The sequence below is a fragment of the Scyliorhinus canicula genome, chromosome 13 (genome assembly GCF_902713615.1).
Source record: "Scyliorhinus canicula chromosome 13, sScyCan1.1, whole genome shotgun sequence".
In the NCBI taxonomy this organism is placed as follows: domain Eukaryota; kingdom Metazoa; phylum Chordata; class Chondrichthyes; order Carcharhiniformes; family Scyliorhinidae; genus Scyliorhinus; species Scyliorhinus canicula.
In genome coordinates this window covers 61460767-61477870 of record NC_052158.1, presented here as the reverse complement: position 1 = coordinate 61477870, position 17104 = coordinate 61460767, and the positions used below count along the sequence as shown (strand labels likewise).

Below are 17104 nucleotides of genomic sequence, written 5' to 3'. Positions count from 1 at the left end.
GACCAAATGCCTAACTGACCAGACCCGCCGTTCAGCCATCGCATAAAGACATCTGGATTTCAGTCAGTCCTTCTTAACCCGAGGTGGTCCAGGCGCATGTATTCAGGCAGCGCTGAAAGTGATTGTTCTGCAGTAGGTTTCAATACCACTACCTGCACTACAAGCACTTTTGGGCTGCGTGGACACAGCCCTCCTGCATTTCAAGATGGCAAGAGGAGTCGTTGTTGTTAAGGGGTTTTTATCTTGCCCCAGGCATCAAATCTCCTCCTGTCCCCCGTCCGTCCGTCCCCCACCGGCTCAGCAATACACCAAATATTTTCCGTCCCCTCCCTCAAAAAGCCGGATGTTGATCACTTCTGGTGAGGGATGGCAAGGGGAATGAAGCAAATACAACAGGGCAAGGCCGACAGCTGCGGAACGTGCTGCTGCCCCAGCAGCTTCTCTACAATCGGCAGGACATCCAAAACAAAACGATGGGTTGCTAATGGAAGGAAAACAATGTGATCTAGATCTGCACACAAGCATGATTTACTATCAAGACACTGTATGGAAGGAGAAAATAAAACAACATAAGGCAATTATACTAGGTCAGCCAAGAGCATGGCCAACGGTTCCAGAATTCAACGTTCGGCAGTCTGCTTTACATTCCCATGGATCAGACATTTTCTGTTCGTCCTCCCTGTCAAACAAAGACAAATTAAAACCTCCATCTCCACTGAGAATTGTCAAGTGTGGTGAAATAACACACTGCCCATTGACGTCATCCCGTGTCACCAAACACTCGGGTCAGGTACACAGGTAACATCCAGACTTAAGCTCCCTCCAAGTTGTCCCATCATTCCGAATCCATGCCACTTAACTTGTGTGCAGAGTACCTCCAGCTGAATCAGGGTGACCTTTTCCCATTTCGCACAGCAGCCACACTGTGACCTCTCTTGACAGATTTCCAACTGATACTCCCATCACGTGAAATACAGCCAACTTGAGTGGGTGGGGAGAATGGAGTATCGTTGGTGCCCCAAAGTCATACCACAGAAAAGACAACACCTACCCAATGGTTGGGAATCTTTCAGAAAAGAATCACTTGGTTTGAAGGCTGTTACTGTATATTTCTATTGGTTTAAAAAGAAACACAACCTATCCTAACAGAACAGTGCACAATACCGTAGCTGGAGGCTGCATCCAAAATGGAGGCCAGGTTGAAAGGCATTTTTCATTTATTTCCGGTCAGCAAATGGGCACAAGAGTGCTTGAAGTGTAAATAGTGTAGCTAGGATTCACTCTGTACTACCTACCACTATTTGCACTTTGGCACTCCAGACCCAGAATAAAGCACCTGTAACCGCACCCCTCCCCCCCACCAGCATCTCAAACAGCCCAAAAAAGACAAAACGAAATATTATTTCCAGTAGGCCCAAGCCTGTACCAGTCTGCTCAAAAACTGGATTATTACAAGTGCCAACCTCCATGAGGCAGTTATGTATTCACGATTTGGTTTGCACTTACAGGTATCATGAAATGTGAAAACTTTGTATTTGAACAACAGACATTATATAAACACATCATCACAAACCTGTCCCTCCTTGGATGATCTCAGCTAATCTTCTCACCAAACATCTCTATCCATTCTCTACTTCGGGAGACTCAGCCACCTCAGATCGATATGGTTTTCTTCAGCATCTTCTTTTCCCTCAAGAACGATGGAACAGCTCAGCCTTATTAATTCCTTTAATATCTAAAACTGCATCCTTCCCATTTTTTTATATCAGTTTAGAGTACCCAATTCATTTTTCCCATTAAGGGACAATTTAGCATGGTCAATCCATCTACCCTGCACATCTTCGGATTGTGGGGCAGAAACCCACACAGACACGGGGAGAATGTGCAAACTCCACACGGACAGTGACCCAGGGCCAGGATCGAATCCGGGTCCTCGGCGCCGAGGCAGCTGTGCAAACTACTGCGCCTCCCCACAACTCCCATTTTTTTGGAACCCTTATCAAAGCAGACCATCTCAACAGTGGAACTGCCTCACACAGGGGCGTCAACCCAAAACAAAAACCATGCCTTTGGGCCGGTGTGTTCAATCAGCCAAGAGTTGAAGCACAAGCAGCGATTGACTGAAGAGGGGTTTCGCCTCCAATATTCAGAGATTTATTCAACCAGCTTTCACATTCCAGCCCATTCGACAGAAGGGATGTAGTGAAGAGGTGGGAACAGCAGGGGGAGCACGAAGGAGATACAATAATGAAAAACAAGAGTGAAACTGTAAAGAAAAGCAGACCAATGCTTTGCGAATCCCGCCCCCAGGTCTCACAGGAACTGCTGCCAGCAAGTGGTCAGCCACAAGTCTGCGAAGTGGAGGAGAACCCAGAAACAGGCAGGAAGTTAATAGCCACAGTGCTGTGTGCAGGTTTTCACCAAGTCAAGGTGGCGAAGGTTGGGCATTCAGAAGGTAGTGGACGCCAGGGGGCGCTCAACACCTGTGCCAGCCTGCAACCTATGTCACTTCATTACAAGAGAATGAATTCAGGAGGTAGGGGTGTTATACTGCAGTCATACAGGGCCTTGGTGAGACCACGCCTTACGTTTTGGTCCCCATACCCAAGAAAGGATGTACTTGCCTTAGAGAGGGTGCAGCGGAGATTCACTAGGCTTCACTAGACAACCAGGGTTGGCACGACTGGCCTACGAGGAGAGATTGGCTCGCCTGGGCCTGTATTCACGGAGTTTAGAAGGGCGAGAGGAGATGGAATTGAAACACAGAAAATTCACAGGGCTGGATAGACTAGATGCAGGGAAGATGTTTGCCATGGTTGAGGAATTTAGAACCAGGGGCCAAAGTCTCAGGATGTGAGGCGGACCATTTAGGACTAATAAGGAACAATGTCTTCACTCAAAGGGTACTGAACCTGTGGAATTCTCTACCACAGAAGGCTGCACAGGCAAATCAATGAATGTATTTAATGTAGAGCTGGATCATTTATTAGATTTTAATGGCATTAAGGATGGGGAGAAAGCAGGAATGTGCCATTAGGAGCGAGGATCAGCCAAGATCATATTGAATGACAGAGCAGGCTCGAAGGGCCGAAGCCTGCTCCCTTGTTTCTTTGCTCGTTGATTCTCGAGTGGAGCCACTGCCCCTGCGACTCCGGTGGATAAGGTCACCTGAAGCTGTCCCATACCTCCCCAACCATTCAGCGAGAGCCAAGTCTGCACTGCTTTGCAAGCCCGCAGAGAATCAGTCCTGCACACACTCTCTCTGCGTTTACTGCCAGCGCAGCTACCGGCTCCATTATCCAAGTGTACCAGGGAGTGTAACTGGGATGGGGCCCGGATCAAGGATACCCAGCAATCGAGGAAATTAAATTTGCTTTAATGGCATAGCTTGCTTTTGTAAAAAACAAAAAACACATTCATGATGTGGTCATCACTGGCTAAAACAATCTTCATTATCCACCCAATTGACCTAACAGAGATTATTGGCTATGCCACTTGGAGGAGAGTTAAGGGTCAAACAAAGTGGAACTGGAGTCACATTGAACCAATTTAGGTAAAGATGGCAGGTTTCCTTTCCGACAAGGACACTGATGATCCAGTCGGGGTTTTCACGAAAATCAGTGTTTCATGGTCACTTTTGCTGTTATCAGCTTTTTACTTCCAGATATTCTTTTGTAAACTGAAGTCAAAGCACCACGGTAGTTACTTCAAGGCTCTCCGGATTATTAGCCGTAATCACTACATTACCTCAGCATTCATTACCTTCTGGGGAGGCCTAGAGAAAAAAAAAATCAGCATCCCTGATGATGGTGAGTGACAGAGATGGAGATAAGGGGCAGGAGGAAGAGTAAGAGAATACAGGATACTCTATGCATGCACGCACACGTACACACGATCATTGGGAGCTTGCAGCTTCAGGGAAGATGGTGTACACAAGGAGTACGTTAAGTGCTTACACTGCAGTAGAAGGCCTCATCACTACCTGCACTGTCAGCACTTTGGCACTACTCGGACAGATGGCCGCACAATAGTTTCCACGGTAACACATTCCTCCAGAGGCCCACCAAACCTTCCAGTAAATCACAGGCCTTTCAATACATTGGCAGAAAAAACACCGTGCTATATTACACTGGGACAGGAGGTAGGGGAACGAAAGAGGGAAAAGGTCAGCAAGACACACTAAACGAAAGCGACCATTAAGCAATTTTTAAAAAATACTTCCATATTGGAAATGAACATGGGTGCAGACTCCAAAAATATCATAGCTTGAACCCGACCATTGTTCTGGGGCTGCCAGATTCATCGTTTAATGATTCCAGATGAAATACCCGAAAGAGTATCAGTGCTTCATACACAAAGTATTTTAATATAATCCTGTTCCCTGCTTCCATCCACCCATGGCCCTCCACATCCAACTGGTTGCCCAGACAGGAATGTTGGCATGCAATTCAACTATGGCGAAGTTTGACCCACCCTTGTGTAAATTCAAATAGGTTAACAATCAGTAGCAGGCACTGGACCACGATCAGTTGCAGAAACCGCAGCCAATTCTTTATATTTAACAGCCGGGTGGGACACAGTGACCAGTTGTAGGGTCCGCGGTGCCACTCTTAACGGAGATGGACAAGAAAACCGACCCTATTTATACAAGACGGATCTGCAGCCATCTTTGTAGGACGTGAAGGTCAGACAAATAAAGCTCTGTGAACGGTCCCAATAACAGGAGGAACTAACTTGCACAGAGTGCACAAGCTCGGAATACGCGTTTGAAATTCCTCACCCGGCTATTTGAAAATGAATGGGTTAATGTTGCCACTAACAACCTGCAGGTATATACCTGCTGAATCCTATCAGGGGGATGGGGAGCTGGGCCAGTAAAATCAAAATTAACCATGCGACCCCCCCTGCCTCAACAGATTTTGAGGCCCAGAACGATCTTCAACTTTGTCATATGTGGGTATTTACTCTCTCCTCAAGAGGTTGGGAGTTCACCCACTCCGGACTATTGGGATATATAATCTCAGCGCAGGGCAGGGCTGAGGGGATGCTAAACTGTCAGAGGCCTCGCCTTTTGGAGTTAGATGTGAAAACAAAGCCCCGTCAGGTTGATGCGGGGAACAAGGCCGTTCTCCCTCTCTCACTGGCCAATACGTACCCCCTAAACCAACATCCGGAAAATGGAGGATTCTACTCATTATCACACTGCTGTGTAAAAAGCAGCTGCCCAATAATCCCAATGTTTCAACAGTGACTGCACTTCAAAAGTACTGACACTGGATGTGAATGAAGCACCTTGGAGTGTCCAGAAATTGCGAATGATATATGGAAGTTCTCTCTTTCTTGATTTGAAACAGGCAAAGGACTCCAAGCTTCCAAAGAGGTTTGATCTTTTTGCTTAAGTACATTTTTTAAAAACAATCACAGACCGTGGAAACCTGTTGAAAGGAGGGATTATGGGGGGGGGGAGGGGGGAAAAGAGGGTCGAAGAGAAATTTAAGATGCGCAGACCGTACGCATCTATGGGGGAAGAGAGAGAGAGAGAAAAAATTCACATTAACTATTCAGTTTGGTCAGTAAGCTGTTAAAAGATGCCTCTGTGCAGCTGGCTGTTCAATCAGCCTAAGTACCCATCTGTCCTGAAAATAAAACATCTGCAGGGAGTACGGATAACCTCCTCCCCCACCCCCGCACGAGAGGTCACGACCCTTCTCAGGATATGCCGATCCCAGTCCTGCCTGGTGAAACTATCCCTCACTGACTGTAATCGGTAGATTGCCAATTGGGACAAGAGCTTCCCCCAGCTCGCTTAAACTCAGCGTTGAGCTCTGCCATGGTTCTCACGCTTGGAAAAGGGAAAGGAGAGGGGCGGGCTCGATTGATCCCATTCTCCATTGTGTACCTGACCGCCACCCCCACCCCCGGCCCCTCAGTAACCTCGCCACCCTGACCACAACAAAGGCTACTCAGGCAGCATCAATCACCGTTGTCACACAGATTAATGCAGCGTGCATTCCTGGGCCCCGTCAAAATTCAATGGAGCCTTCAGGGTCACTGCCCCCTCCCTCAGGTAGGGGTCTTCAGTGATTAAGGCTCTATAGAAGGGGCTTACAGATGGCCATTAAAAGGAGACATTTAACAACGGACCGTCAAGGATTCAACAAGAGAAAGAAACCCTACCTCATTCACAACCCACCCAAAAATATGATTGGCTATTCTGAAATCAATCAGGGTAAGGAGTTCAGATAATGTCCCAAGTCTCAGGGGAGGACAAGCTGTGGGACCTCAAATGAACAATGGTTCTTTAGCCGGAGTGGAACTTTCAGATTCAAGGGTTTTAGTCCCCATCAACCATCAGAAAAATGTTACTGAAAAATACACCCCAAAGCACCTCATAACCGCACTTTTTGAAGTGCAGTCACTGTTATGATTTAGGAAACACAGCAACCATTTTGTGCACAGCAAGCTCCCAAAAATAGCAATCAGATGGGACAAACCTTTCATCCCAAGAGAATGGGCCTACACTCTGGCGTTTGGAAGAATGAGAGGTGACCCTCCATTGAAACAGTGATGGAAGCAGGTGGATGCCAAGAGGCTATTTCCCTGGCTGGATAATCTACAACTGGGGCACAGTCACAAGAGAAGATGCTGACCATTAGGGCTGTTCTGAGGAGAGGTTTCTTCACTTGAAAGGCCGTCAATCCTGAAGTCCTATGCCCCAGAAAGCTGTGTACGGTCAGTCGATGAGCACATTCAAGGCCGAGGCGGATATATTTCTGGACGAAAGAGAATCAAGAGATTTGAGGATAGGGTAAGATAGGGAATTTAGAAGGATGAGGGGGGATCTTATAGAAACATTTAAAATTATGAAGGGAATAGATAGGATAGATGCGGGCAGGTTGTTTCCACTGGCGGGTGAAAGCAGAACTAGGGGACATAGCCTCAAAATAAGGGGAGTAGATTTAGGACTGAGTTTAGGAGGAACTTCTTCACCCAAAAGGTTGTGAATCTATGGAATTCCTTGCCCAGTGATGCAGTTGAGGCTCCTTCATTACATGTTTTTACGGTAAAGATAGATAGTTTTTTGAAGAATAAAGGGATTAAGGGTTATTTGGGGGGGAGGAGGAGAAAAGGTGCGAGGGAGAATAGAGCGAGTGGAGCAGAACGGAGGAAGGTGACAAAGAGGAGGAGGAATGAAGTAAGTTACTCACTCATCGATACTTACATTTGACAACGGGATAAATGGGCCACGCGCCAGTTTCAGTTTTAAAAATACACATGGATGGTCCTGTGGAAGGTATTGGAGCTGGTGATCTGGAGAGCTGTCCGATATCGCTTCCAAACCCTGTGAACACAAGCAGGCAGTGTTTAAAATGAACCACCAGCACTGATACACACTGCAGTCACTTCTCAATATTTGCTGCTAATACTCCTGCAATATCCAAACACTGGAGCATTCACTCAGAACGAACAAACACTTACAAGAAATGCGTGTATAATTCCCATTAACCAATTCCCAGGCCGGTCTCGGCGAATCCAGTGGGAACCCCGGCTTTGTTTTGCAAAAGAGCACACTCAACTCCTAACTGCAGGACACTCCACATTAATACATTGTGCACATCACAGAACAGGCCACACACACTTACACAGCCACAGGAGGCGATTCCAGGCCACATCATTAGGCCTCTGAAACCCAAACTACTTCCAGTTCCCCCTCACCACCCGCTCATATATCAACATGGCTCAATGGTGGATGCGCAGCATATTGCCCCTTCGAACCGCGGATGGAAAACAATAAATAAATCCTTCAGCAGGATGCAGGTGCTCAACTCTTGTTCTTTCCAACTTGACTTGTCTCGTTTAACACAGGGATATGACCAGTGGGCCGAGGTTAGGCGATGAAACAAAGCGTGCAGCACAATACTTATGCCCCGTGGTAGTAAAATGTATGTCCTTGCACCAATCATGAATGGTGAAAGAGCCTAGCAATGACATTGGTAGGAGTGCAGACATTTAGCGATGTAGTCTCAGCAACCAGCTAGTTTAACTTGGATGTGCTTGGGATCCTTTTAACATATCTCAAAACCAGAACCTCCCTACTGGCAACATTGAAACTACAAGGTTCCCCGAGCCTCGACAACCTGGCCCTTGGAAGTCTGGATGCCTAGTCCTATTTTTAACCATTAAATTTCTGACACACAATGATGTCTTGCTGGAATTTTTGTGGGTCTGGAGATTTATTCGGAGTCCGGAACCACATCGCAGGTATTGGCACTCTGACATGTACAGAATGTATTGGGATCCTGGATATGAACTTAATCTGATGTTAGTCTTTTTGCAACCCTGGTGTAAAATTGGTCTGAAGATTCACAAATGGAATGCGAACTGCTATGAAAAGGGCCTGGAGGACAAAACCACCCCTCCGCTTTCAACCACAAGTCACTTCCACTCAGTACTACCCATCTCGCCTCAAGAGGTTCCTCAAGTCCCAAGCACATAATTTGTGCCAACAGCTCAGTTAACGGAGGGAGAGCTGTATTGTCGGAGGTTTTGGCAAGATGTTAAACCGAATTGGATGTAAAATATCCACTGGGATTATGGGAAGAAGAACAGTGGAGCTCCCAAACTGTTACGGCTCAGATTAACCAACCACCAACACAGGTGGAACATATTAGTGATCAACAGAGCTTGAGTAATTCTAATAAAACCCAAGTCATGATCAACAATTTTAATCACTTTAATCTCTGTTTCAATTGCGGAAACATTCTCACTTGCAGACAATGAACTGGAGTCTGCTGAGCATGAGAAAGCTGAGCCCCAAGGCTGAAGAGTGGGCCTTCAGCAGGCCTCTGACCCCTAATGAACACCATTTGACAGTTCCCACTGCTGTCACCCTGGACTGGAAGGACATGATGGCTGAACACGCAAAGTCGAAGATAAGCTTCTGTGCACATGCAAACCTTTTGAGGATTTTTTTTTCCATTTGTTCACTAGATGTGAACTGCCCTCTTCAACCATTGCAGTAAATGTCATGTTGGTACACCCACAGTGAGGGAGGGTATTCCAGGATTTTGACCTAGGGAAATTAAAAGAATGGTGATATTGTTCCAAGTCAGGAGGTTGGAAAACTTGGAGGGGAACCTGTAGGTCATGTACCTGCTCCCCTTGTTCTTCAAGGTAGCAACAGGTTATGGATTCGGAAGATATTGTTGAAGAAAGCTTGGTGCACTGAAAATACCGCACACTAGGGGTGCAGAGGTAATGCCGCTAGACTGGTAAGCTAGGCACCCAGGCTAGTGTTTTAGGGACATGGCTCAAATCCCATCACGTCATCTGCTGGAATCAATAGTAATATTTTGGGCAGCACAGTGGCACAGTAGATAGCACTGCTGCCTCAGAGTGCCAGAGACCAGAGTTCCATACACAGTTGGCCAAGGCTGGAAGAGTTTGCAGGTTCTCAGTGTCTGCGTGGGTTTCCTCCCACAGTCCAAAGATGTGCAGGTCAGGGAATAGGTTGAGGGAGTGGCCACAGTAGGGAGCTATTTTGGTGGTTCGGTGCAGACTTGATGGGCCGAATGTCCTCTTTTTTTCGGGGGTGGGGGGGAGAAAGAGAGCGAGAGCGGAGAGAGCGAGAGTGAGACAGACAGGTTTCCAACACCCTCTTCCGCCTTTAGCGATGATGTGTCATTGCTGCATACCCTGACAGGCCAAGCTCATTCTCACCTCCTTAGCATGGCCAATCCACCTAACCTACACGTCTTTAGACTGTGGGAGGAAACCGGCACACCCGGAGGAAACCCACAGACACAGGGAGAACGTGCAGACTGCACAGACAGTGACCCAAGCCGTGAATCGAACCTGGGATCCTGGAGCTGTGAAGCAACAGTGCTGCCCCAAGAGTATAAAGAGGTTTACGTGATCATGTTTGAAACAAATATAGATGCGCCATGAATGAATGAATGGGAGGGGGAAAGAGAAAAGAAAAATACCCACACCCACGCACGCAGAGCTTTCCGAGGACTTGGGACAATGTACACTCAGGGAGGAGGTTGGGGTAAGGAAGGCAGGAGCAAATCTCTATCTGCCAATCAGCCCTGAAGGTGGCCCTGAACAGAACCAACTGTGCCGAGCAAGAAAAGCAGACAGAAGAGATAAAAACACACTGGCCACAAGGTCACTCAGCAGTGTTAGCTCTGATTAAACGCAGCTCAACAGCGCAGAGCATCCACAGCTGCCTCTGCACAGGCCAGTTTACCAATGGACTTTCACAGCAAACAGCTTACTGACCAGGACATTCCCCTCTCCCCACTAAACAAGTGGCCAGGACATGAGGAAACTCCTGGCTAGGAACTGTCGACTGGCTGATTATTTGCCTTCTTTTTGTAATAAAGCGTTCAAGCAAACAAGCCCATTTCCATCCTGGAAAACTGGGTGCATTTAAATTGGGCTCCTCACAGTGGAACTGCTCCACCAATTCTCAGTGTGGTCATTAAGACTGACCGAGATCCGGTCAAAGAGCAAAATCGCCCCCCCCCCCCCCCCCCCGAGGATGAAGTCAATGAATTTTTTTCCCCCAAAAACTGCATTGCCTCACAGCTACCATTCACATGTGCCAGATTAATTACTTACAGCAGAATTTATCATTAAATGTGAACTGCCATACAACCCGTACAGACTTCTCATCTTTGTGACTCATTCGCACATTGTAATCGCCAACAGATGTAGTCGCCAACTGCACGAGACTGAAGGTTAGCAAAATCCTTAAATTCAAAATGGCGGCTCACATTCACCAGATTGGGCAGCCATTTTGCTGCAGCATGGGGTCAACTCCCATATGGTCAGAGGTTTTTCCACAAACACATTTACCACTGCCATCCACCTCCATCCCCAAAAAAAACAACAAATGTTAATTTGCGAGAAGGTGAGAATTCACCAGCAGGGTCCTGCCTGGCGATTCACTAAAGCACTTGCCAATATGGTGTTATGGTCACATGGTTTCTTCCTTGTACAAGCACCAACATTCTACACACAAGTCGATTTTCTTCAGTCAAACACCCCACGTTCTCTAACTATTCTCTTGATTCATCACCGCAAATTGATCCAACAGAAGTGGTAGACTTAGGATCAGGAGTGTGTCACCCCAGTGTTACGAAACCCACACTGCTTGGGAGGGCAGAATTCACAACTGTATTTTCCACTGTATCGAGTGAACACCTTGCGTAAATTGTCACACCGCACTGCAATCTTCGATTATAAACTTGCACTCCGCTCTACATTATGATAATGACCTTTCTCATATCTCCCACATTCCCAAATAACCAGTTTTTGACCTCTCCTGGTAGTCTCCCGGCATTTTCACATTTCATCACAGCCCTCGCACTAATATGTGACAATGTGTCAAGCCTCTGCTCTGGATAAAGAATCAGATAGCATACATTCCCTCAAACAGCTGGGCTTGGGATCTTATTGAGATTTCCACCACAAGCTCCAGAATCGGTTGGGGCTGGGGGGGGGGGAGGGAGAGAGAGAGAGAGAGAGAGAGAGAGAGAACAGCAGTTTGCCAGTCCATCTTGCAGTCTCCTTGGGTCACTGCCTGTGCGGAGTCTGCACGTTCTCCCTGTATCTGCGTGGATTTCCTCCGGGTGCACCGGTTTGTTCCCACCTCCCGAAGTTGTGCAGGTAAGGAATTGGCCATGCTCAATTGCCCTTAAGTGTCCAAAAAGATTAGGTGGGGTTACGGGGATAGGGTGGAGTTTTGGGACTTAAGTGGGGCGCTCTTTCAATAGGGCTGAATGGCCCCCTTCTGCACTGTAAATTCTATGTTCTATGTTCAGGCAGACTCTGCCGATTCATCACAACCGCAGACACTGCCCTCTCCCTCTCATCACACGCGCAAAATAGAGATGCCCATCCGCGCTTCAGCTAGCATGGTAACAGCAAGTCGGCCACTCCCCCCAATATCCTCTCCTCTCACCTTGCAACAGCAATAAATGAGTGAGCCGCTTGACCAGGTTTGGTGCCCGACCTCTCTCAGTGCCAGAGGTTAATCGAAAGCTGACATGACTGGTGTAATTGACTGGGGTTTTACTTGACCACAGATTGATACCCACGTCCAACCTGTCCAAAGTGGCTCAGCACCACAGGGGGCAACACACTTACTATGCGAGACACACAACCCATTATGGGGGCAAACAATCCTAAAATCGCTGATTAGCAGTGCCTCCTTCCCCATCACCCTTCTTCCCATCTCAGAACATGTCTCATGTGCGACGTGATGCGCTTTGGTGGGAAGAACAAAGGAATGGCAATATAAAATAAAGAGTACTAAAACAGATGGTGTTCCAGAGAGTGTAGGTGCTCAAATCCCTGAATGTGGCACTGCAGATTGAGAAAGAAGTTAATAAGGCAGCCAGGATCCTGGACTTTATAAAGAGAACCATAAGAGTACAAAAGCAAGGAAGTTATGAAGAATCTTTATAAAAGTTGTTCAACCTCAGCTGGAATATTGTGCCCAATTCCAGGTGCTTTGGGAAGGTGGTAAAGGCTTTAAAAAAGTGTTGAAAAGATTCCCGAGAAGAATTCCAGGGATGAGGGATTTTGGAGGCTGATGAAGCTCGGGCTTATTCTCCCCACAGAAGGCCGAGGAGAGAATTGAATGAAGTGCTCAAACTCACTAGTGGCCTGGTCAAAGAGGACAGGGAGAAAAATGCTCCCATTGACAAAGGGGTGACTGATTATGGTCTGGAATGCAGCAGTTGGGAGAGTGCTGGAGGCAGATTCAATCCAATTCTGGACTTCACAAACAGAAGAATTGGATAAGCACCGGAAGAAGAAAAGCTTTGCAAGGCTGCTGGCAAAACACACAATGGGACCGGCTGAGTAGTTCTGACGGAGAACCAGCAGACACTCAGCTGACCATTGTGTGTTTTGATATCTATGAGCTACAGCACCCATAAAAAGTGCCATGATGTAGAGATGCCGGCATTGGACTAGGGTGAGCACAGTAAGAAGTCTTACAACACCAGGTTAAAGTCCAACAGGTTTGTTTCAAACACGAGCTTTCGGAGCACTGCTCCTTCCTCGGGTGAATCCTGAGGTGAATAAAAAGTGATGTTACTGAAACCATTGCAGTCCAGAATATTATCCCAACTGATCAATGGTGGGGCCACAGCATGGTTAACCTCAACAAGGGTGAGGAAAAGTGTGCTGCTGGGACACAGTTGGCTACATTCCCTGTTGAATCAGAAGTCACATTCCAGGAAGCCGAAAACAAAATCAAGGTTGCACTTTAGTGCTGTACTGAGGGAGTGCTGCACTGTTGGGAGATGCCATTATTTTTTTGTTGAAATGTTAAACCGAGGCCATTAGCCCTCTTGGTGGAAAGAGTGGATCCCATTGCAATATGCAAATTGTTGGCAAGTTTTCCCCTGGTGTCCAGGCCAACATTTACACCTTGCTCAACACAACTAAAAACAAAGGAACTAGCCATTTATCTCATTGACATTTGTAGCAAACGTGCTGGGTGTAAATTTGCTGCCTGTGTTTCGTACATTATTAACTCAACCTCACAAAGTACTTTATGAGCAATTAAGAGCTTCGGGACATCCCGAGGTCATGAAAGGGTGGGGTTATGTACAGGGAACTTGTTATAAATTTGTTTGACATGCTATACCCTGAAAGCCATTACTCATGCCCCTTAGTGGCATCAGTCAGCCTAATGTTACCATGGAACTCACCAAGGGCACTGCAGGAACTCATCAAGGCTCGTCTGACAGCACCTTCCAAATCCACGGCCTCTGCCACGTAGACAGGACAAGGGCAGCGGATACATAGGAACAAGTTCCCCTCCAAGTCATTCACCATCCTGATTTGGAAATATATTGCCTTTCCATCAATGAAGCAGTCAAAATCCCAGAATTCCGCACCCTCTTGTAATCTCCTTGCCACTCGCTTCCTCTCCTTTAAACCTACCTTTTTGTCACTTGTCTCACCCATCTTCTTTAGCTCGGTGTCATTATTTTTTTAAATATAAATTTAGAGTGCCCAATTCTTTTTTTTTCCCCAGTTAAGGGGCTATGGGAGGAAACCAGAGCACCCGGAGGAACCTCACGCAGACACAGGGAGAAAGTGCAGACTCCACACAGTCACCCAAAGCTGGAATTGAACCTGGGTCCCTGGCGCTGTAAGGCAGCAGTGCTAACCATTGTGCCACCTCACAACCCACTTTTGTCCAATTATATTTAAGTTAAAGGCACTACATCAATGCAACTGCGGTCAACGATTACTATTCAAAGCCGTCCCAGATTGGTGCTGTGCTAATTAAACTCATTTCAGATTTACACCCCACATTTCTAATCCACGTAAAATACTTTGAGACCCTAAAATTACAACAGCCCAAGCCATTTACTCGGTCTTGCTCAGGGTGGCACGGTGGCACAGTGGTTAGCGCTGCTGCCTCACGGCACCCAGGACCTGGGTTCAATCCCGGCCCTGGGTCACTGCCCATGAGGAGTTTGCACATTCTCCCCACGTCTGCATGGGTCTCACCCCCACAACCCAAAAAGATGTGCAGGGTAGGTGGATTGGCCACGCTAAATTTTTTTATTTTTTTAAAAAATGTTTTTTATTGAGTTTTCATATTTTATATCCAACAAATTATTAGAGGAAAAAAAAAACACGCACAAATTAACATGTATATTTACAGGTAAGCATCTTCATAATAACAACTGTAGCCGCCCCCTTTAGCCAGCATACATATTTTACATTCCCCAATATGGCCGAGGCACATGTTTATAGGCAATTATTTACAGTTTGGTTTTGGGCCTTAGCTAGCCACGCTAAATTGCCCCTTAATTGGAAACAAAAAGAATTGGATTAGTCTAAAATGTATTTTTTAAAATACTGTCTTACTCTTCCTCCTGGGGAGGGGAGGAGTCAATCCACCCTTCAATTCTCTGGTCATTAATAGTGTTGCGAGGTCATCAGAAAATGTGACCAACTTATTCAGGTTGTTCTTGCACATTAGAAGCAACAGAGGCCCTGCACTGACCCCTGGGAGCGACTCCGCTTAACACCTGGCCTCAATATATGACACAACGCCGCTAAAAAGGAACTTTTGTTCTCTCGATTAAACACATACATCTCATCGCTCTGGTGTGCTAACCCTGAATTGAGTTTATTGAGAGAGCAGTTAACAGAATAGATTAAAGGAAACCCAGGGATTCCTAGATCACCCAGGATGGAGGATGAAATGACTGGTTACAATCAGTTAGGGATAAGCAGCCTCCAGCAGCAGATAATAAGCGCGACGTGGGTTACTGCGGCAACGTTTCCAGGGACGTCCAGAATTCACACAAGTCAGGACGACCCTCAACTTCTGGCGCCACAACTGCAGAAAAGCAGATTTGCAAAGAATGGGGTGTGGATTCACACGGATCGGCCAACACACATCAATCCCCAAAAATTGGTTTGTGACTGATTAAAATCCTGTTTGTCAATCCTTTTCATCTCCTCCACTCCTGAACCTACCACAAAAACAATCATTTCTTCTTCTCCACACTGGTGCACATCAGCTCCACAGAGCATTTGTTAATTTAATCACGGGTGAAGGTGACAAAGGAGTTGTTTCTCCGCCCGCCCCCCCCCCATCTATATCTTGACAAGTTGGCTCTTCCTCAGAGTGCAGTCCATCTACCAGTTTGAACTCTCCACTCTCGCTGATCGTGGGAGGTGACTGTACGTCAGCCAGGCGCCCCCCCCCCCCCCCAACACCAAAATCGAAAGCAAGTCTAATCTTCCGGCTCAGTGAGAAGCAATCGTGCCTCTGTCCAAGCACGCGGAAGTGCCCTGTCCAGAGGCCGGAGCACAATGCAGCTGGCATTCCAGTGTCGATCTCAGCTGGCACTCCACGGTGTCGTACTGAGGGCGCGCTGCACTGTCGGAGGTGCTGTTTTTCAGATGACATGTTCAACCAAGTTTCTGAATTGCTTTCTCGGCCTTTTGGCTTCGATCAAGTGTCAGATCAAGCCCAAGATGAGGTGCGATGTCTTTTCTCGTCAGCTTGGATCTTGTATGCCTCCGTTGTGGAGACCTTGAATTGGGCTCAATTCGAATTGGTTTTTCAAACGAGCAATGAGATGGATCACGGGTTTGCCCTGTCCAGTCTGCGCATTGACTGTCACTTCGGATGGGATAAAACATTTGTTTTTTTTTGAAAAACAGGTATCTCTGTGGCCTTGCAGGTGGACATGGCACTTTTCTGAAGGAGGTCAGAGGAGTGTCCTGCCCGATATTTATTCCTCCACCAACATTGCTAAAACCGATTAACTGGTCATATCGCTGTTTGTGGGAGCTTGCTGTGTGCATTGATTGGCTACTGCATTTCCTACATTAGAACATTAGTCAAAAAACAACTTCACTGGCTGTAAAGCATTTTGGGACAACCCTCATTTGGATTGAATAAATCTATCATGTGCACATTTTTCCAAAATTCATGAAAATGCCCAGCAATCAAGTCTTAAGACTGAATGGCATAACCCTCTGCACTTGTTCCATCAGTTCAACCAAGGTCTGAGCTCACTCAAGACAAAACTACAGGCCTCAACCCCGTGACCCTGTTCCCCCACCAGGTCAAGTACCAGAGCATGGCATTATCCATTCTCTTTTTTCCACACTTGAAGAGATTCCTCCCATCCCCCCTCCCCAGTCTTCTCTCGCTCTCTGCTGCAGCGAGCACACCTGTAAACAGCTGAACTCATTGAATACTGGCAGAGTGCCAGAAGGCAGCCTTGAACTGCTCTACAACAGAAATATTTACACAACACACACCATTCAGTTCAGCCCCTTGTGTACTCGGCACTTCTCAGAAGTATCAACTGCTGAAGCTCCTTAACACTGTCAACTGGGAGCTGGACAACTAAGGAAACAGAAAACTCTTTCTGTTCACTGTGGAGCAAGAGGGTAAAATGCAAGCAGGACATGAGAATCTAAAAATAAGTCAAGGAGAGAACATCAGTTTTTTTTTATAAATATGGGGATGGGGAAAATAATGGGACTTGAGACAAAACTTGAAGACTTGGTGGTTCGTAGCCAGAGAATGGAAGGTAAA

At 46.8% G+C, this 17104-nt stretch overlaps 1 long non-coding RNA gene across 3 annotated transcripts in view; it reads right to left on the bottom strand.

Moving 5' to 3' along the window:
• Nucleotides 1–1383: 1383 nt before the first annotated feature.
• The window catches only part of LOC119976040, a 61154-nt gene continuing 45433 nt past the window's right edge, over nt 1384–17104 (bottom strand). For all 3 annotated transcript variants that reach the window (XR_005462862.1, XR_005462861.1, XR_005462860.1), the window contains 2 exons: nt 7223–7342; nt 1384–3775 (listed from right to left, as the gene is read on the bottom strand). This is a non-coding gene — a long non-coding RNA (uncharacterized LOC119976040). The remainder of the gene's footprint in view (nt 3776–7222; nt 7343–17104) is intronic.